The sequence below is a fragment of the Macaca thibetana genome, chromosome 9 (assembly GCF_024542745.1).
Source record: "Macaca thibetana thibetana isolate TM-01 chromosome 9, ASM2454274v1, whole genome shotgun sequence".
NCBI lineage: Eukaryota > Metazoa > Chordata > Mammalia > Primates > Cercopithecidae > Macaca > Macaca thibetana.
The window spans coordinates 89375155-89397313 of record NC_065586.1 but is presented as its reverse complement, the minus strand read 5'-3'; the positions used below and the strand labels follow the sequence as shown (position 1 = coordinate 89397313).

Genomic DNA, 22159 nt, shown 5'->3' with positions numbered 1-22159 from the left:
TGGGATGGCTGGGTCATATGGTACAAACAACCCCATCAAAAAGTGGGCAAAGGATATGAACAGACATTTCTCAAAAGAAGACATTCATACAGCCAACAGCCACATGAAAAAATGCTCATCATCACTGGCCATCAGAGAAATGCAAATCAAAACCACAATGAGATACCATCTCACACCAGTTAGAATGGCGATCATTAAAAAGTCAGGTGGCGACTCTTGTCTCCTTCCTGGTTTGTTCAAGGTGTCAAAAAGTTCTGAGGGTTGGTGGCTTGGAAAATTCTATAGTTTGCAAGGCTAAATCAGAAGACCAAAGTTCACATTCCACACCCACATTTAGAAGCCGTGGGACTTTTGGTAATTCACTCAGTTTTGCTGAGCTACAGCGTCTATAGGTATAAAATAGAGATCTATATCCAGAAAGTTCTGAGAATTGAAAAAATAAAAATAAAAAGAAATCTAGTCCTGACGCGGGCTTGCCTAGCTCACAAACCTGTGATCAAATGAAAATGGATGTGAAAGCCCTTTCAAGAGGCACGGTCCTCAGCACACGAGAGACGCCTTGTGTTTGCTCAATCAGCTTGCTCCACTGTGGTAGTCAGTCTCCACAATGGCTGTCAATGAAGGATGCTTCCTGGTATTCATCCCCTTGTGTGTGGTCCTCTCCGCTTAAAGCAAGGCTGGTCCTGTGCCCCGTTTTTAAATAATAGAATGCAGTGGTTGGGCGCATGGCTCAGGCCTGTAAAATCCCAACACTTTGGGAGGCTGAGGCGGGCAGATCACCTGAGGTCAGGAGTTCAAGACAAGCCTGGCCAATATGGTGAAACCCCGCCTCTACAAAAAATACAAAACTTAGCCAGGCATGATGGCACGTGCCTGTAATCCCAGCTACTCGGTAGGCTGAAGCAGGAGAACTGCTTGAACTCGGGAGGCGGAGGTTGCAGTGTGCCGAGATGGCGCCGTTGCACTCCAGCCTAGGCAACAAAAGTGAAACTCCGTCTCAAAAATAAATAAATAAAGGCTGGGCATGGTGGCTCACCCCAGTAATCCCAGCACTTTGGGAGGCCGAGGCGGGTGGATCACCTGAGGTCAGGAGTTCAAGACCAGCCTGACCAACATGCAGAAACCCCGTCTCTACTAAAAATACAAAAAAAAGAAAATTATCCGGGCATGGTGGCGGGTGCCTGCAATCCCAGCTACTCGGGAGGCTGAGGCAGGAAAATTGCTTGAACCTGGAAGTCGGAGGTTGCGGTGCGCCAAGACTGTGCCATTGCACTCCAGCCTTGGCAAAAACAGTGAGACTCTACCTCAAAAATAAATAAATAAATAAATAAATAAATAAATAAAAGAATACAGTCAAAGTGGTGCTGTGTGACTTCTAAAACTAGGCCTTAAGACTATCTGATGAAATTGCTGAGGGACTCTGAGAGGGAGCCACCCAACTGAGCCCCATCAATCCACAGAACCATGAGAGGTAGTCAGACATTTTTGTTGTAAGCCACTAGGCCTTGGGGTGTGTTGTTACACAGTGATGGATAAGCAAGACACCTGCTATAGGTTGGTGCAAAAGTAATTGCGGTTTTGTCGAAGTAATGGCACCACTGCACTCCAGCCTGGGTGACAGAGAGACACTCCATCTCAAACAAACAAACAAATAAACAACTATAAAGTGATGATAATCCCTGCTGATAAAGCATCTCTCTTATTTGGCTTCCTTAATTAAATCTCTTAAAGAGTATATATCTAACTACCCTGTATTTTTTACCCATTGCCTCAGCCACCATCCCTGTGGTACCTTCTCTGGGCATGCCAGGCACTCAACACTTTTTTTTTGAGATGGAGTTTCACTCTTGTTGCCCAGGCTGGGGTGCAGTGGAGCAATCTCAGCTCACCACAACCTCTACCTCCCGGTCAAGCCATTCTCCTGCCTCAGCCTCCCAAGTAGCTGGGATTACAGGCATGTGCCACCACGCCTGGCTAGTTTTTTGTATTTTTAGTAGAAACGGGGTTTCTCCATGTTGGTCAGACTGGTCTCGAACTCCCAACCTCAGGTGATCCACCCGCCTCAGCCTTCCAAAGTACTGGGATTACAGGCGTGAGGCACTGTGCCTGGCTCAACACTTTCAATCTGGGAGATGTAGTTTTGAGTAAAACCAGGTCTTTTAAGGTATTTTAAGTGGGATTCCAAGTCAGTTTCCTTAAGGAAATGTTTTACATAGGTTGATGTCATTGACCAAATATTTACTTTATTTATGGCCGCATTTTTGAGGTCTGCATTATGGCATCTTGTGTATCCATGCTTATTTAAGGGTTGAATCATACTTCTCGTTCCTCAATGATTCTACCAGAAATTCAAAAGATAAAAAGCTAGGCAGCTCTCAGACACAAATGATTGAAACCATTGTTTCAAAAAGACCCTCTTTCACTTGCTCTAAAAATGTCTGCTGAGCACCTACAATGGGCCAGATCCTAGTGTAGGCGTGAGAGATGGGAAGGGAAGACAACCTGTGACCTTAAAAAGTCTACAGTCTGTTAGGGGTCAGGGCTGGGGAGAGGGTGGCAGGCCAGTGAAAGACTAATACTGAGAGAGAAGGGTTGGGGAAGAGAGAGGCACAAGAGGCTGCAGAGGGGAATTGCTCTCTTTCACTTCTTAGTTGAGTCACTCTCCTGAAAACTAAAGTCAGATTAACAAAAGAAAAACAAGCAGAAGTTTATTAATGTGTGATGTACCCATTATGTGAAAGAGGCCTCAGTTTTAGAAGTATCCCTTTCCACCAGGCACAGTGGCTCACGCCTGTAATCCCAACACTTCGAGAGGCTGAGGCAGTAGGATTCCTTGAGCTCAGGAGTTTGAAACCAGCCTGGGCAACATGGCAAAACCCTGTCTCTACAAAAAATACAAGAATTAGCCAGGCATGGTGGTGCACACCTGTAGTCCCAGCTACTCGAGAGGCTGAGGTGGGAGGATCACTTGAGTCCAGGAGGTTGAGGCTGCAGTGAGCCTTGATTGTGTCACTGCACTCCAACCTGGGCAACACAGTAAGACCCGGTCTCAAGAAAAAAAAAAAAAAAGTATTTCTCTCTCAAGGCAGTGGCCTTTCTTAAATAGTACTTTAAGAAAGAGCCATAAATCCTACATAGTGACAAGACAAGGGAGAGAGCAGTTCCCTTTTTAAAAGGTAGGGAAAATGTGGAAAGATAGTAAAATCTGCTTCCAGATTCCTCTGGTACCTGCTGGTGTCTTATCTGGGTGCATAAGTAGTATGGAAGATCCATTCATCCATCCACCCACAAACCCATTCATTAACCCACCCACTCATCCATCCACCAACCCATCCACCTGTCCATCTATCCATCCGTCCATCCGTTCATCCATCCATCCATCCACCCACCAATCTACCCAACCACGAACCTATTTATTCATTCACCTACCCACCCATCCATCCACCAGCCCATCCACCTGCCCATCTATCCATCCATCCATCCATCCATCCATCCATCCATCCATCCATCCATCCATCCATCCATCTATCCACCAATCCATCCACTCACCAACCCACCCATTCATTAACCCACCCACTCATCCATCCACCAACCCATCCACCTGTCCATCTATCCATCCGTCCATCCATTCATCCATCCATCCATCCACCCACCAATCTACCCACCCACGAACCTATTTATTCATTCACCTACCCACCCATCCATCCACCAGCCCATCCACCTGCCCATCTATCCATCCATCCATCCATCCATCCACCCATCCATCCATCCATCCATTCATCCATCCATCTATCCACCAATCCATCCACTCACCAACCCACACATTCACCCACCCACCCATCCATTCATCCACCTATCGAACCCTCCACCCATCTATCCACCTAACCACCCATCTATCCACCCAATTATCCACCCACCCATCCATCCACCCGCGTATCTACCTACCCACTCATCCATCCAGCTGCCCATTCACCCACACATCCGGTATGGAAAGATTTATGTCCTGCCATTAGGCAAGTAGAGGGTGAGGTAGAGTGTTTCCCTGTATTTTAAGGGTCTTTAATTTAACAATCCTCAATATTTTAGGGAGAAATATTTTTATTTCCTTCAAGGTCATGGAAACCCACAGAAGGAGAGCCTTCCCTGCCACATCTTTGACCAGGCTTGCTGGCCTGGTTAGGGAGTAAGTGGAAGTTAGGTGGAGTGGCAGATGCCCACCCAGCAGCCATTCCCAAGACCCTCCTTCCCTGACACGTGGGGGTGGCTGTTTGCAGTACACAATACAATGAGTTCATCTTGCTGTTTCCTTTCCTGGGTCAGTTGCCCTTGCCAGCCACCTCTGCAGTAGGTGAGGCCATGGGGCCAACTTCTAATAGGAAGGTGAGCAGAGATGCGGCACTTCCCATCTGGGGCAGTTAAAAACCGGTGCACAAAGGCCAGGTGTGGTGGCTCATGCCTGTAATCCCAGCACTCTGGGAGGCAGAGGCAGGCGGATCACCTGAAGTCAGGAGTTTGAGACCAGCCTGACCAATATGAAGAAACACCATCTCTCATATGATGAAACCCCATCTCTACTAAAAATAAAAAAATAAAAAAAAATTAGCCGGGCATGGTGGCATGTGCCTGTAATCCTAGCTACTCAGGAGGCTGAGACAGGAGAATTGTTTGAATCTGGAAGGCGGAGTTTGCAGTGAGCCAATATCGTGCCATTGCACTCCAACGTAGGCAGTAAGAGCAAAACTCCGTCTCAAAAACAAAAACAAAAAACAAAAACCAAAACCGTGTGCCATTTCTGTCTCTCTCTTCCCCTGCTGCAGTGATGGTGGATGCTACATGTTCCAGATGGTACAATACAAGATGAAAGAGGGCCACCAACACACAAAGATTGTCAGGCAAGCAAGAATTAAACCTCTGTTGTGTTCAGCCACTGAGATTTCAGGACTTATTTCTTACCAAAGCCTAGCCTGGCCCATCCTAATACATTTTATATCCATTTCTAGTCAATGACATGTAAGGGACATGTGCTGTGGAGTTTCCTTATAGATATTTCCATTTCCAAAGAATGGATTTTCCAATAAAACAAAAGAAGCATATGGGGAGTGCTCATTCATGACCCTGGCTAGCTGTCTTCTTGGTTCTGAAGAAAAGTCTCATTAGAGTGTGAGACTTGGAACTGTAGCAGTCCACATGTGAACTTGAGCAGAGTGATAGAAATGAGAGTCCAGAGCCCTAACCTTGTGAAACTGCGGATCTAAACTGCGAGCATCTGATTCCATACTTCTTTTTAAAAAGACAATAAATGTCCTGATGGTGTAAGTATTTTCTGTTATTTGCATTTGAATGCATCTGCGTTGATACTAGTTGCAAGTGAGGATGAGAGATGGTGATAATGGACAAGTAAAATGAATGGAGGTTCTGGGGGCAGGTCATGTCACTTTCTTCTCTCACATTCTCCCCAGCTCTATCCACACCAGTCATTGCTGAGAAATGAAAATAATCTGGGACAGTATTTGCCATCTGCAATGTGCTTTCACATACATTTTCTGGCTTTAGGGTGATAGAAGAGTGGCCACATAATGTAGGGGTTGATAGCTCAGCCTCCAGAGGCAGACACACTTGGGTTCACATTCTGACTTGCCACTCTTTTAGCTGTCTGACCTTGGACAAGCTCTCTAAACATAGCTTTCTCGTCTGTATAATGGAACCATTATAGAAACTCTCATATAGTGTTACTGTGAGAATAAAATGACATGACACATATGAAGTGTTTAATGTATCACCTGGAATACTAAAAACACTTAATACACAGGAGCCCCTGGAATATATTGGATTTTGACTTTCTTTTCTTTTTTGAGATGGAGTCTCACCTGTCGCCTAGGCTGGAATGCAGTGGTGCAGTCTTGACCCACTGCAACCTCCACCTCCTGGGTTCAAAGGATTCTCCTGCCTCAGCCTCCTGAGTAGCTGGGATTACAGGCACCTGCCACCATGCCTGGCTAATTTTTGTATTTTTGTAGAGACGGGGTTTCACCATGTTGGCCAGGCTGGTCTTGAATTCCTGATCTCAGGTGATCCACCTGCTTCAGCCTCCCAAATTGCTGGGATTACAGGCGTAAGTCACCATGCCCAACCTGGATAATATCCTAGGATGTTATGGGATAGGCATTAATATTCCTATTTTGGAGTTGAGGAAACTAAAATTTTTACAGAATTTAAGAGACTGGCTCAAAGTCAGAACAAGAATTTGAATCCAGGTCTGGTAGTTCCCCTTTCAAAGCTCTTTGCACAGTAACATGATGTAAAACAAGTAGTAAAACAAAAGAAAATGTTTAAATTGATTGGGCCGGGCATGGTGGCTTAAGCCTGTAATCCTAACACTTCAGGAGGCTGAGGCGGCAGGAGGATTGCGTGAGCCTGGGAGTTCAAGACCAGACTGGGCATCATAATGAGACCTCATCTCTACAAAAGAAATCGTTTTAAATTTTGAGGTGCTTCTCTTTTGAGTGCCAATAAAGAGAATCACTTCCATAAAGTTCATTTCTTCAAGGGAAGAAATTACTACTGTAGCATATATGCAACATATTGTTAAATTCATTTAACAGATCAAAATTTAATTAACAGATTGTTAAGTTTATGCTGATAATAATATACTCTACAAGGTTATTTCTTACTCCTCTATTATCAGCTTCTCCTGCCCCTTACCTCTACCTTATAAAAGTCAAGTGAAAATGTATACCTTCATAACCCAAGCAAGGTAGCACATGTGCCATTATGCATAATTTGCGAATCAAACAGAATAATAGCCTTCTCCCCCCAAGGCTTTTCTTCTCCTTCATTAAAACCTTTAGTTTAGAGGCCACGCCTGTAAATCAAGCATTTGGGAGGCTGAGGGCAGGGGATCGCTTGAAACCAGTAGTTTGAGACCAGCTTGGGCAACAAAACCGGACCTTGTCTCTGCAAATAATATAAAATTAGCAGCTGGGAGCTACTAAAGATACAAACATTAGATGGGCGTGGTGGTGCGCACCTGTAATCCCAGCTACTCAGGAGGCTGAGGCAGGAGAATCGCTTGAACCTGGGAGGTGTAGGTTTCAGGGAGCCAAGATGGCGCCATAGAACTCCAGCCTGGGTGACAGAGCGAGACTCCGTTTCAAAACAAAATTTAGCTGGGCACACAGTGGCACAAGCTTGTAGTCCCAGCTACTCAGGAGGCTGAGCGGGAGGATCACTTGTGTCCAGGAGTTTGAGGATGCAGTGAGTTAAGATTGCACCACTGGACTCCAGCTAGGGCAGCAGAGTGAGACCATGTCTCCAAACAACAACAAAAAAACCTTTGTTTATTATCTCCTCTGATAGGTTCAGCATTTAAAATAGTTTACTTACTGTATTTTTGAAGCTAAGTGACTCTCAACATCAAGTTAATAGAATATGAAGGAACGCCTTTCACTGTATCAGAAACTGGATTGATTTACTGCCCTTCCTCTACAGCCTCATCCTTTGACATCAGAAAGTGACCAATAAAATACAGGGCATGTTTTTCTTTAAGCTCTGCCCAGTGACTCACTTGCAACCTAAGTCCAGGAACAAATACTATTAATACTGAAATAGCGTTTGTTTTCTTAAACCTAGCTCAGTGTCTCGCACGTCCCTGTGAAAAGACCACCAAACAGCCTTTGTGTGAGCAACAAGGCTGTTTATTTCACCTGGGTGCAGGCGGGCTGAGTCCGAAAAGAGAGTCAGCGAAGGGAGATAGGGGTGGGGCTGTTTTATAGGATTTGGGTGGGTAGTGGAAAATTACAGTCGAAGGGGGTTTTTCTCTTCCAGGCAGGGGCGGGGATCACAAGGTGCTCAGTGGGGGAGCTTCTGAGCCAGGAGAAGGAATTTCTAAAGGTTAATCGCTCAGCTAAGGTGGGACAGGAACAAATCACAATCGTGGAACGTCATCAGTTAAGGCAGGAACCGGCCATTTTCCCTTCTTTTGTGATTCTTCACTTGCTTCAGGCCATCTGGATGTATACTTGCAGGCTTGGGTTCAGAGGCCTGACACTCCGTCATCACCTTGTTTGGAAAGCCTGTCCTCTCTTATCCTTGGGGTGACTTTAATGGGGCATTGACCTCATTGTGCTGCCATTGATCTGCATTGATGTCTGCCTGGCCACGGCTCTGCCAAAGACGATCTCTGCTTGACTCCTCTCCATCTCTAGTGCCTTGCACCGCACCTTGCCTGTTGCAAATGGGTAAAATATTTGCTGAAGCAAGTGACAAGGTCAGTGCTTGATACATCCCCTGAAAGGGATGAGATTTCTTCAGGAAATTTACCTGTAATACCTGCTAAAACGTTTTAGTGGGAGATGTGCTGCTCCTGGGGTGAAATCAATCTAGTGAACCTGGCAGGTGAGGAGGTGAAGGCCATGATCAGATGCTAACTCATTCTCCTTGGTGCGTGCCATTCCTTCTTTCTATGGTTGCTTGATTTGGGTGACACGACATGAATGTGATTCTCTCTGAGTGCGCCTATCTACTTCTGGACCATGGGACAGTCCCCAGGGCTCAGTCTTCTCTACTCCTTTCTTTGTCATCTCTCTGGATTCTGTCTAGGCACTCTACAAAAACCCCTAGCTTGGTCTTGATCTTTCACCCTTGTTTGGGTGTTACCACAAGAGTGGCAGGTGGGTTGGCAGACAGGATGCCCCTTGGATGTCTAGCGAATATTTCCTAGTCAACCATCAAAGCCAAAAAAAATTAGATTCAAAAGCAGAGAGCACAGCACAGAGGACAAGGAAGAAGAAGGGAACCAAGCCAATAAACCACTAGGTTTGCCTTAGGAAGAGGAAGCACTGGGGGGCTTAGAAAGAACCAAGTTGCTGGAATTGTGGCATACAAGCCCAGATGGTAGGGGCCCTAACAACCATTGCCTTCGGGAGCCTGGGCCTCGTTCCCTCTCCTGCAAATCTGCTCTGTGACCTTGGAAAAGTCACTTTCCTCTCTGGGACTCCATTTCATCAGGGTTAAGTGAGATCAGAGGTTTCCAATCTTAGTAATGCATCAGGATGCTTTGGAGAGCTTGTTAAAAATGCAGCTTCTTCCAGGTGTTCTGAGTTAGGGGAAGCCAAAGAACCACCGTTTTCAACAAGCTCCATGAGTGAGGGATTTCCTGGACCAAAGACACTGGAGTAGATGATCTCACAGTTCCTCTCCAGCCCTGACACTCCCTCGGTTGTTTGGTTAGGGGAGCAGAGGGTAGCCAGGAAATGCTGGCAGCCAGCCAGCTCTCCGTCCAAGAAGTGTAGGCAGGAAAGAAGCCAGATGGCAGATGGAAGGGAAGGGTCAGGGAGGGCGGTGTTCGCGGTGTCATTCACATCAGCACCTCTTTAATTGAACTGGACGTGGGGAGGCCTCCGGCGTAAGACCCGGGAGGGAACCAAGCACCTTCCTTGGTTTTCCTCCCACCCCAGCCTGAGCAAATCACTTTTCTTTTGCCTCATTCAGATGCTCCAAACAAACGTTACAAACCGAAAAATGTGTTTGTCCCACAGTGTTAAAACTTTTATTAGATTTCATATTTTAAAATTCCAACAAGCAAACAAACAAATAAAATTCCAGATTTCTCTTGGAAAATCTAAAAGGATCAACCAGAGCGCCCTGGGACATTAGCTGGCGCTGAGCAGCTGCGCCCCCTTTGGGTGAAAGCGTGCATTTCCAGCCTCTGCCGTAGTCAGTGGCCTGCCTGACTCATGGTCCTTACCTGCCAGGCCCCCGTCAGAGGGGGCTCCCCTCACCCTGAAATTTATTCTGGGATAAGCCAGAACAGCAGAGAACTGCTGGATGTAACTGGATATTGCCTGCCCCTGAGGATTATGGAGTAGCCTCTGGTATTGAGGTTTCTCGCCTATGTGTAAAGGTATTAAGAAATCAGTGGGGTCGGGCACGGTGGCTCATGCCTGTAATCCCCAGCACTTTGGGAGGCCGAGGCGGGTGGATCACGAGATCAGGAGTTTGAGACCAGCCTGGGCAACATAGTGAAACCCCGTCTCTACTAAAAATACAAAAAATTAGCCAGGAGTGGTGGCAGGTGCCTGTAATTCCAGCTACTCGGGAGGCTGAGGCAGGAGAATCGCCTGAACCCGGGAGGCGGAGGTTGCAGTGAGCTGAGATCGCATCATTGCACTCCAGCCTGGGCGACAAGAGTGAAACTCCGTCTCAAAATCATAATCATAATCATAATCAGTGAGGTGGGACTCACTGCTGTGTTTACGACAGGTAAACTGCTATGGGACTCACTGCTATGGAGAACATCGACCACTACACTACATGGTTTCTTTTCTGTGGAGCCCCAGTGGAGGAATGGATTTCTTTAGTCTCAGTACCTGGAGTGCTATAGTTATGTTTCTTCTGAGGATCAGTTGTGTTTTTAAGTCCTCTAAATGGTGTACAGGATGGTTTCTTTTTTTTCTTCTTCTTCTTTTTCTTTTTTTTTTTTTAATACTTTAAGTTCTGGGTTACATGTGCAGAATGTGCAGTTTTGTTACATAGGTATACACGTGCCATGGTGGTTTGCTGCAGTCATCAACCCATCACCTACATTAAATATTTCTCCTAATGCCGTCCCTCCTCTAGCTCCCCACCCCCAACAAGCCCCAGTGTGTGTGATGTTTCCCTCCCTGTGTCCATGTGTTCTCATTGTTCAACTCCCACTTGTGAGTGAGAACATGTGGTGTTTGGTTTTCTGATCTTGTGATAGTTTGCTGAGAATGATGGTTTCCAGCTTCATCCATGTCCCTGCAAAGGACACGAATTCATCCTTTTTAATGGCTGCATAGTATTCCATGGTGTATATGTGCCACATTTTCTTAATCCAGCCTATCATTGATGGACATTTGGGTTGGTTACAAGTCTGTGCTATTGTGAACAGTGCCACAGTAAACATATGTGTGCATGTGTCTTTATTGTAGAATGATTTATAATCCTTTGGGTATATACCAAGTAATGGGATTGCTGGGTCAAATGGTATTTCTAGTTCTAGATCCTTGAGGAATCACCACACTGTCTTCCACAATGGTCAAACTAATTTACATTCCCACAAACAGTGTAAAAGTGTTCCTATTTTTCCACAACCTCTCCAGCATCTGTTGTTTCTTGACTTTTTAATAATTGCCATTCTAACTGGTGTGAGATGCTATCTCATTGTGGTTTTGATTTGCATTTCTCTAATGACCAGTGGTGATGAGCATTTTTCACATGTCTGTTGGCTACATAAATGTCTTCTTTTGAGAAGTGTCAGTTCATATCCTTTGCCCATTTTTTGATGGGGTTGTTTGCTTTTTTCTTGTAAATTTGTTTAAGTTCTTTGTAGATTCTGGATATTAGCCCTTTGTCAGATGGATAAATGGCAAAATTTTCTCCCATTCTGTAGGTTGCCTGTTCACTCTGATGATAGTTTCTTTTGCTGTGCAGAAGTTCTTTAGTATAATTAGATCCCATTTGTCTATTTTGGCTTTTGCTGCCATTGCTTTTGGTGTTTTAGACATGAAGTCTTTGCCCATGCCTATGTCCTGAATGGTATTGCCCAGGTTTTCTTCTAGGATTTTTATGGTCCTAGGTCTTACGTTTAAGTCTTTGATCCATCTTGAGTTGATTTTTGCATAAGGTGTAAGGAAGGGTTCCAATTTCAGTTTTCTGCATATGGCTAGCCAGTTTTCCCAGCACCATTTATTGAATAGGGAATCTTTTCCCCCATTGCTTGTGTGTGTCAGGTTTGTCAAAGATCAGATGGTGGTAGATGTGTGGCATTATTTCTGAGGCCTCTATTCTGTTCCATTGATCTATATCTCTGTTTTGGTACCAGTACCATGCTGTTTTAGTTACTGTAGCCTTGTAGTATAGTTTGAAGTCAGGTAGCATGAGGCCTCCAGCTTTGTTCTTGCCCAGGATTGTCTTGGCAATGCAGGCTCTTTTTTGGTTCCATATGAAGTTTAAAGTAGTTTTTTCCAGTTCTGTGAAGAAAGTCAGTGGTAGCTTGATGGGAATAGCATTGAATCTATAAATTACTTTGGGCAGTATGGCCATTTCACAATATTGATTCTTCCTATCCATGAACATGGAATGTTTTTCCATTTGTTTGTGTCCTCTCTTATTTCCTTGAGCAGTGGTTTGTAGTTCTCCTTGAAGAGTCCTTCACATCCCGTGTAAGTTGGATTCCTAGGTATTTTATTTTCTTGTGATTTTTGCACATCGATTTTGTATCCTGAGACTTTGCTGAAGTTACTTATCAGCGTAAGGAGATTTTGGGCTGAGAGGATGAGGTTTTCTAAATATACAATCATGTCATCTGGAAACAGAGACAATTTGACTTCCTCTTTTCCTTTATTGCTTTCTCTTGCCTTATTGCCCTGGCCAGAACTTCCAATACTATGTTGAATAGGAGTGGCGAGAGAGGGCATCCTTGTCTCGTGCTGGTTTCCAAAGGGAAAGCTTCCAGTTTTTGCCCATTCAGTATGATATTGGCTGTGGATTTGTCATAAATAGCTCTTATTATTTTGACATATATTCCATTGATACCTAGTTTATTGAGGGTTTTTGGCATAAATGACTGTTGAATTTTGTTGAAGGCCTTTTCTGCGTCTATTGAGATAATCATGTGGTTTTTGTCATTGGTTCTGTTTATGTGATGGATTATGTTTATTGATTTGCATATGTTGAACCAGCCTTGCATCCCAGGAATGAAGTCGACTTGATCATGGTGGATAAGCTTTTTGATGTGCTGCTGGATTTGGTTTGCCAGTATTTTATGGAAGATCTTCACATCAATGTTTATCAGGGATATTGGCCTAAAATTATCCTTTTTTTGTTGTGTCTCTGCCAGGCTTTGGTATCAGAATGATGCTGGCCTCATAAAATGAGTTAGGGAGGATTCCCTCTTTTTCTATTGATTGGAATAGTTTCAGAAGGAATGGTACCAACTCCTCTTTGTACCTCTGGTAGAATTCGGCTGTGAATCCATCTGGTCCTGGACCTGTTTTTGGTTTGTAGGCTATTAATTATTGTCTCAATTTCAGAACATGTTATTGGTCTATTCAGAGATTCAACTTCTTCCTGGTTTAGTCTTGGGAGGGTGTATGTGTCCGGGAATTTATCCATTTCTTCTGGATTTTCTAGTTTATTTGTGTAGGGGTGTTTATAGTATTCTCTGATAGCAATTTGTATTTCTGTGGGATCGGTGGTGATATCCCCTTTATCATTTTTCATCGTGTCTATTTGATTCTTCTCTCTTTTTTTCTTTATTAGTCTTGCTAGTAGTCTATCTATTTTGTTGATCTTTTCAAAAAAACAGCTCCTGGATTCATTTTCTTGAAGGGTCTTTTTTGTCTCTATCTCCTTCAGTTCTGCTCTGATCTTAGTTATTTCTTGTCTTCTGCTAGCTTTTGAATTTGTTTGCTCTTGTTTCTCAAGTTCTTTTAATTGTGATGTTAGGGTGTCAATTTTAGATCTTTAATGCTTTCTCTTGTGGGCATTTAGTGCTATAAATTTCTCTCTACACACTGCTTTAAATGTGTCCCAGAGCTTCTGGTACATTGTATGTTTGTTCTCATTGGTTTCAAAGAACATCTTTATTTCTGCCTTCATTTTGTTATTTACCCAGTAGTTCTTTTGTTCAGTGTCCATGTAGTTGTGCAGTTTTGAGTGAGATTCTTAATCTTGAGTTCTAATTTCATTGCACTGTGGTCCAAGAGACAGTTGATTGTGATTTCTGTTCTTCTATATTTGCTGAAGAGTGTTTTACTTCTAATTATGTGGTCAATTTTCGAATAAGTGTGATGTGGTGCTGAGAAGAATGTATATTATGTTGACTTGGGGTGGAGAGTTCTGTAGATGTCTATTAGATCCACTTGGTCCAGAGCTGAGTTCAAGTCCTGGATATCCTTGTTAATTTTCTGTCTTATTGATCTGTCTAATATTGACAGTGGGGTGTTAAAGTCTCCCATTATTATCGTGTGGGAGTCTAAGTCTCTTTGTAGGTCTGTAAGAACTTGCTTTGTGAATCTGGGTGCTCCTGTATTGGGTACATATATTTAGGATAGTTAGCTCTTCTTGTTGAATTGATCCCATTACCATTATGTAATGGGCTTCTTTGTCTCTTTTGATCTTTGTTCATTTAAAGTCTGTTTTATCAGTGACCAGGATTGCAACCCCTGCTTCGTTTTGCTTTCCAATTGCTTGGTAGATCTTCCTCCATCCTTTTATTTTGAGCCTATGTGCATCTTTGCATGTGAGATGGGTCTCCTGAATACAACACACTGATGGGTCTTGACTCTTTTTTTTTTTTTGAGATGGAGTCTCACTCTGTCACTGAGGCTGGAGTTTAGTGGCATGATCTCGGCTCACTGCAGGCTCCACCTGTTGGGTTCACACCATTCTCCTGCCTCAGCCTCCCAAGTAGCTGGGACTACAGGCACCCACCACCACGCCCAGCTAATTTTTTGTAGAGACAGGGTTTCTCCGTGTTAGCCAGGATGGTCTCAATCTCCTGACCTTGTGATCTGCCCACCTCAACCTCCCAAAGTGCTGGGATTACAGGTGTGAGCCACCACACCTGGCCAGGTCTTGACTCTTTATCCTTTTAATAGGAGCATTTAGCTCATTTACATTTAAGGTTAATGTTGTTGTGTTTGAAGTTGAACCTGTCATTATAATGCTTGCTGGTTATTTTGCCTGTTAATTGATGCAGCTTCTTCCTCGCATCAATGGTCTTTACAATTTGGTGTGTTTTTGCAGTGGCTGGTCCTGGTTGTTCCTTTCCATGTTTAGTGCTTCCTTCAGGAGCTCTTGTAAGGCAGGGCTGGTGGTGACAAGATCTCTCAGCATTTGCTTGTCTGTAAAGGATTTTATTTCTCCTTCACTTATGAAACTTAGTTTGGCTGGATATTAAATTCTGGGTTGAAAATTCTTTTAAGAATGTTGAGACTGGGTGCAGTGACTCACGCCTGTAATCCTGGCACTTTGGGAGGCTGAGGCGGGTGGATCACCTGAGGTCGGGAGTTCGAGACCAGCCTATCCAACATGGAGAAACCCCGTCTCTACTAAAAATACAAAATTAGCTGGGCATGGTGGCACATGCCTGTAATCCCAGCTACTCGGGAGGCTGAGGCAGGAGAATTGCTTGAACCCAGGAGGTGGAGGTTGTAGTGGGCCGAGATTGTGCCATTGCACTCCAGCCTGGACAATAAGAGTGAAACTCCGTCTCAAAAAAAAAAAAGAATGTTGAATATTGGCCCCCACTCTCTTCTGGCTTTTAGAGTTTCTGCAGAGAGATCCACTGTTAGTCTGATGGGCTTCCCTTTGTGGGTAACCCGACCTTTCTCTCTGGCTGCCCTTAACATATTTTCCTTCATTTCGACCTTGGTGAATCTGACAATTACATGTCTTGGAGTATACTCTTCTCGAGGAGTATCTTTGTGGTGTTCTCTGTATTTCCTGAATTTGAATGTTGGCCTGCCTTGCTAGATTGGGGAAGTTCTCCTGGATAATATCCTGAAGAGTGTTTTCTAAATTGGTTCCATTCTCCCCATCACTTTCGGGTATACCAATCAAACTTAGATTTGGTCTTTTCACATAGTCCCATATTTCAGGAGGCTTTGTTCGTTTCTTTTCACTCTTTTTTCTCTGAGCTTGTCTTCTTGCTTTATCTCATTAATTTGATCTTCAATCACTGATATCCTTTCTTCTGCTTGATTGAATTGGCTATTGAAGCTTGTGTATGCTTCACGAAGTTCTCATACTGTGGTTTTCAGCTCCATCAGGTCATTTAAGCTCTTCTCTACACTGTTTATTCCAGTTAGCCATTCGTCCAACCTTTTTTCAAGGTTGTTAGCTTCCTTGCGATGGGTTAGAACATGCTCCTTTAGCTCGGAGAAGTTTGTTATTACTGACCTTCTGAAGCCTACTTCTGTCAACTCGTCAAACTCATTCTCCATCCAGTTTGGTTCCCTTGCTGGTGAGGAGTTGTGTTTCTTTGGAGAAGAGGCATTCTGGTTTTTGGAATTTTCAGCCTTTCTGCTCTGGTTTCTCCCCATCTTTGTGGCTTTATCTACCTTTGGTCTTTGATGTTGGTTACCTACAGATGGTGTTTTGGTGTGGATGTCCCTTTTGTTGATATTGATGCTATTCCTTTCTGTTTGCTAGTTTTCCTTCTAACAGGCCCCTCAGCTGCAGGTCTGTTGGAGTTTACTGGAGGTCCTCTCCAGACCCTGTTTTCCTGGGTATCATACAGCAGAGGCTGCAGAACAGCAAATATGGCTGCAGAACAGCAAATATTGCTGCCTGATCCTTCCTCTGAAAGCTTTGTCCCAGAGGGGCACTCACCTGCATGAGGTGTCTGTCAGCCCCTACTATGAGGTGTCTCCCAGTCAGGCTACACGGGGGTCAGGGACCCACTTGAGGAGGCAGTCTGTCTGTTATCAGAGCTCAAACACTGTGCTCGGAGAGCCTCTGCTCTCCTCAGAGCTGTCAGGCAGGGACGTTTAAGTCTGGAGAAGCTGTCTGCTGCCTTTTGTTCAGATATGCCCTGCCCCCATAGGTGGAATCTAGAGAGGCAGTAGGTCTTGCTGAGCTGCGGGGGCACTCTACCCAGTTTGAGCTCCCCTGCTCTTTGTTTACATTGTGAGCATAGAACGGCCTACTCAAGCATCAGCAATGGCGGACACCCCTCCCTCAACCAAGCTCCAGCATCCCAGGTCAATCTCAGACTGCTGCACTAGCAGTGAGCAAGGTTCCATGGGCGTGGGACCCACCGAGCCAGGCATGGGAGGGGATCTCCTGGTCTGCTGATTGTGAAGACCTTAGGAAACGCATAGTATTTGGGCAGGAGTGTACTGCTTCTCCAGGTCCAGTCACTCATGGCTTCCCTTGGCTAGGAAAGGGGAATCCCCCAACCCCTTGTGCTTCCCAGGTGAGGTGACACCCCCGCCCTGCTTTGGCTCGCCCTCCCTGGGTTGCAACCACTGTCCAACCAGTCCCAATGAGATGTACCAGGTACCTCAGTTGGAAATGCAGAAATCACCCGTCTTCTGCTTCGGTCTTGCTGGGAGCTGCAGACCAGAGCTATTCCTATTCGGCCATCTTGGAAGCAACCAGGATGGTTTCTTTGTGCCACCATCTGCAAAGCTCAGCACCAGACTCATGGCTGTCTTGGAAACTCCATGGCCTGCCTGGGGAGCTACCCTTATAAGTGACTCCATTTTCCTTTCTTAGAAGTGTCTTTTTCCTACTTATTTTTTATTCTATGTTAGTCTAAAATTTGTATCTTTGAAGAGTCAGATCTTTGATCTTTGTTAGAATAAACCAGAGTTTAAATAAACTCCTCTACCCTATGTATACTTTGATTATAGCAGTTTCTACAATGTATTATACTTACCTGTTTAGATGTTGGTCTCTTCTGCTAGACTGTGAAGATTGAGCTGCATTTTATTACCACTTATCACTAATACTGAGCCCAGAGCTTTGCATTTAATAAATGTTTGAGGAATGAAAGTAAAGATGTTGGAGAACTGGCATAGTGGGAATCTCCAGGTAACAGGTGGAAGGGTTGAACAAGGCAGGCCTTCTCAGATCAGAGGGGTGCAAGAGACTAGTTGGTATTTTCCGTTTTTCTCTGTAACCCAAGAAAAATTCTATTACTCTAGTTAAGGTTTTATTAAGGCTCATTTAAGGTTATTTCACTTTACACACTTCACTCAAGGTTATTGAGTTTGGACAATATGTAAGGGGTTTTCTGGCATGGTGGAAAGAAGACGGGCTTTGACCATGGACTTGGGTTGGAAACCCAGGAATGTCTTTTTGTTGTTGTTTTGTTAATGCTAGTGGGGGTTTTGCTTGAGTTTTCTTGCCTGTCAAAGTGGCTAGCTGGGCCAGGTGCAGTGGCTCACACCTATAGCCCCAGCACTTTGGGAGGCTGAGGCGGGTGGATCACCTGAGGTCAGGAGTACGAGACCAACTTGACCAACATGGAGAAACCCTGTCTCTAATAAAAATACAAAATTAGCCGGGCATGGTGGTGCATGCCTGTAATCCCAGCTACTCAGGAGGCTGAGACAGGAGATTCACTTGAACTCGGGAGGTAGAGGTTGTGGTGAGCCGAGATCGCACCATTGCACTCCAGCCTGGGCAACAAGAGTGAAACTCCATCTCAAAGAAAACACACACAAAAAAATCCAAGTGGCTAGCTGTGGCCCTTAATGAAGTAACACGTAACCACAAAATTAGCACATAGTGGGAACCTCAGAGGTTTTAGTTTTTCCCATGAAGTTCTCTTCTTTGAATGTATTTTTCTATCATCTGTTCCCTTAAAACATTAAGGGCTTGGTGAAAGCAATGGATCCTGTAACCCATCTATCTTTCCCTCCCTTCTCCATTTACCTCCATCTGCCTTCTGTCTGATGATGAGAATTACGTTTGCTGATATTAAAGTCACCAAGGAATCACAAGTTTGTGCGTTTGTTGAGGGCTGGACATGCACACACAGAATGTGGCTCCTAGCATAAATTCCTGCTCAACTACAGCAGACTTCTTAAGAAAAATAAATAAATAAATAAAAAATAAAAACAAAACAACAAAAAATACCAAAACCAGTAGATGGTTCCAGTTCTGGTAATGACAGTGTAGCTCTTATCAGACCAACCCACTATTCAATAACAGCTATAAACGCTGGACAAAATATAAAAAACAACTGTTGATGGCAATGAAGAACAACCAAAGGTAGGCAGACACTGGAATGGCCATGGCTCTTGAAAGAAGGGAAGCAAAATGAGTTCTATCTTTAGCTGGCTTTCCCCCATGAGAATTATCTAGTCCTCACAGTGCATGGTGAAATAGAGCCTAAACAAATGTGGCAGTTTCAGTTTCCAAGAACACAACTGTATATTCTCAAAAGGAAAATAATCCAGATTTTCTGTAATGTATCATCTACAATGTCACTCCTATAATAAAAAATTTAATAGACATATATAGAAACAGAAAAATATGACCCATAATGAGAAAAATTAGCCAATAAAAGTGACACACAGATGACCTAGATGTTGGAATTAGCATCTATAATAACTGTTTTAAGTTGCTATGAATATGCTAAAGAATTTACAGGAAAAATGGACAGAATGGGTGAATAGAGAACTCAGTAGAGAAATGGGAACTCTAGTAAAAGAATAGAGATCCTAGATCCATGCTATCCAACGTAGTAGCCCCTAGCCACAACAGCCACAATGTGGCTATTGAGCATTTCAAGTGTGGTTAGTCCAAATTGGGATGTGCAGTAATTTTGAAATACTGAATTTCAAAGATTTAGTATAAAATAGCTCATTAATAGTTTTTATGTTGATTATATGTTAAGCGATAATATTTGGGATATGTATAGTTAAATGAAATATCTTATTAAAATTACACCAATTATTTTACTTTTTTATTTTTTGTAGAGATGGAGGGGTCTTCTTGCTGCCCAGACTGGTCTCGAACTCCTAGCTTCAAGTGATTCTACTCCCTTGGCCTCCCAAAGTGCTGGGATTACAGGTATGAGCCACTGCACCTGGCCTATTTTACTACTTTTGTTGTTGTTATTTTACTTTTTTTTTTTTTTTTTTGAGACGGTGTCATTTTGTCACGCAGGCTGGAGTGCAGTGGCGTGATCTTGACTCACTGCAATTTCCAGTTCCTGGGCTCAAGTGATCCTCTCACCTTAGCCCCCTGAGTAGCTGGGACTACAGACATGCACCACCATGCCCAATTTTTTTTTTTTTTTTTTTTTTTTTTTTTTTTTTTTTTTTTTTTTTTTTTGGTACAAACAAGAGTTTCTCCATGTTGCCCAGGCTGGTCTCAAACTCCTGGGCTCAAGAGATCTGTCTGCTTTGGCCTCCCAAAGTACTGGGATTACAGGAGTGAGCCACCATGCCTTGCCTATTTTACTGTTTTTTAATGTGGCTACTGGAAAACAAAATTACATGAGGCTTGCATATTTCCATTGGACAGCACTGTTCTAGATCTGTAAAATACAGTATTTGAATTCAGAGAGGTGAAAATACTAAAATTAATTAATTAATTAATAAGATTCCAGGATGCTACTAGGTCAATATACAAAAATCAATTGTATTTCCAAACCTAGCAACAAACAATTAGAATTTTTTTTTTTTTTTTTTTTTTTTTTTGAGACAGAGTCTCACTCTGTTGCCCAGGCTGGAGTCCAGTGGCATGATCTTGGCTCACTGCAACTTCTACTTCCTGGGTTCAAGTGATTCTCATGCCTCAGGCTTTCCAGTAGCTAGGATTACAGGTGCACGCCACCATTCCTGGCTAATTTTTGTATTTTCTGTAGAGACAGGGTTTCACCATGTTGCCCAGGCTGGTCTCGAACTCCTGACCACAGGTGATCCATCCACTCGGCCTCCCAAAGTGCTGGGATTATAGGCATGAGCCTGGCCAGAAAATAAATTTTTAAAAGGCCATTTATAATAGCATAAAACTCAGATTGCTAAGAATAAATTTAATAAAAGGCTAAGCTCTATGCACTGAAAGCTGTAAAACATTGCTGACAACCGTTAAAAAGGAACTAAATAAATGAAGAAGCACACCATGTTCCTGGATTGTGCAGATGTCAATTTTTGAGAAATTGGTCTATAGATATATGCTATCCCAGTGGAAATTCCAGGAAACTTTTGTAAAAATTGACAAGCTGATTTTAAAATGTATATGAAAATGGAAATGTCCTATATTAGTCAAGACACTCTTGAAGAATAAAGTTGGGGGACTTACCCTGATTTCAAGACACAATAACACTCCACCATTAGTCTTATTAATTTTGTTAATTTATTGTGGCATTTAGTAATTTAGTTAATTAGTATAGTTATTACTTAATTTAGTATGTATTAAGATAAATAGGGCCAGGTGCGGTGACTCACACCTGTAATCCCAACAATTTGGGAGGCCAAGGCAGAAGATTTGCATTTGCCCAGGAGTTTGAGACCAGACTAGGCAACACAATGAGACTATGTCTCTACAAAAAATTAAAAATATTAGCAGGGCATGGTGGCATGCGCTTGCAGTGCTAGTACTTGGGAGGCTGAGGCAGGAAGATCACTTGAGCCCAGGAGTTTAAGACTGCAGTTAGCTATGACTGCACCACTGCACTCCAGCCTGGGTGAGAGAGGGGATCCTGTCTCTAAAAATAAATACATAAATAAAAATAAAAATAAATTAGATTGCCTCTGGGAGGAGGGGATTCTGGATTAGAAGTAATTAAAGAAACTTTCAGAAATGTTGGTAGAAATAGTCTATAACTTTATTTGGCTGATGATGACAATGATATATATATACACATCTGTCAAAATTCATTGATCTGTACATTTTACTATATGTAAAATAATTGTTTAATAAAATACGTAAAGTAATTTTTGAACAAAAAGCAACAGAGTGGAGTAATCCTGGCACGGCAGCCCCAGCATGTTGGTTGGGAATGTAACTGTACAATGGAGAGAGATGAACTCTGGAACACACTGAGCTGAGTTTATATCCTTTCTTTACTACTTATTAGTGGTGACCTTGGGCAAATTGTTCAATCTCTGCAAGCCTTAGTTTTCTCATGTGAAATATGGTGCTGGTGCTAGCGTTTTACTTCCTAGAGTTGCAAGAAAGAGCTAATAAGTAGATAAAGTATCTAGCATGTTTCTGGTACAGTTTATAGTCCCCCAGAACAAAACACACCCAAGGGTAAGTGGTTATCTGCCAAGAAAAAAGGTGGACAGTGAAGGGGGGAAGAAAAAAAAAGGCTTTAATTATGAGAACCTTGAAGATTTTCAGGTCTTGGAGATGCCTTTTATTGATCCTTGCTTTGGTAACACGAGCCAGGAAAGTCAAATCCTTCCTGCTCTAAATCATCTACTATTCGGAAATATATAAATTCCCCCTCTACAGTAGCAGGGCTCAAGAGGCCTGCCCAATTTTTCCAAAGTATATTTTTGATATTGGCGCCCAGATGTAGGTGGCTAAAGTGAGCAGGGAAAGCTAAGTACAGCCCTCAGTGAAACACAGAAAGTACAAGAGTCCTGAAACAAACTCCAGATCACCCTGTGTCTCTGGGAATCTTCAGAGGTCATCAGGCTGGTGCTTCTATTACGGTTTATGT

The 22159-nt window shown here is 43.4% G+C and overlaps 1 protein-coding gene across 1 annotated transcript in view; it reads right to left on the bottom strand.

The window, feature by feature from the left end:
* SLC35G1 (solute carrier family 35 member G1) overlaps positions 1 to 22159 on the bottom strand; it is a 400995-nt gene that overhangs the window by 347556 nt on the left and 31280 nt on the right. The window lies entirely within an intron of this gene.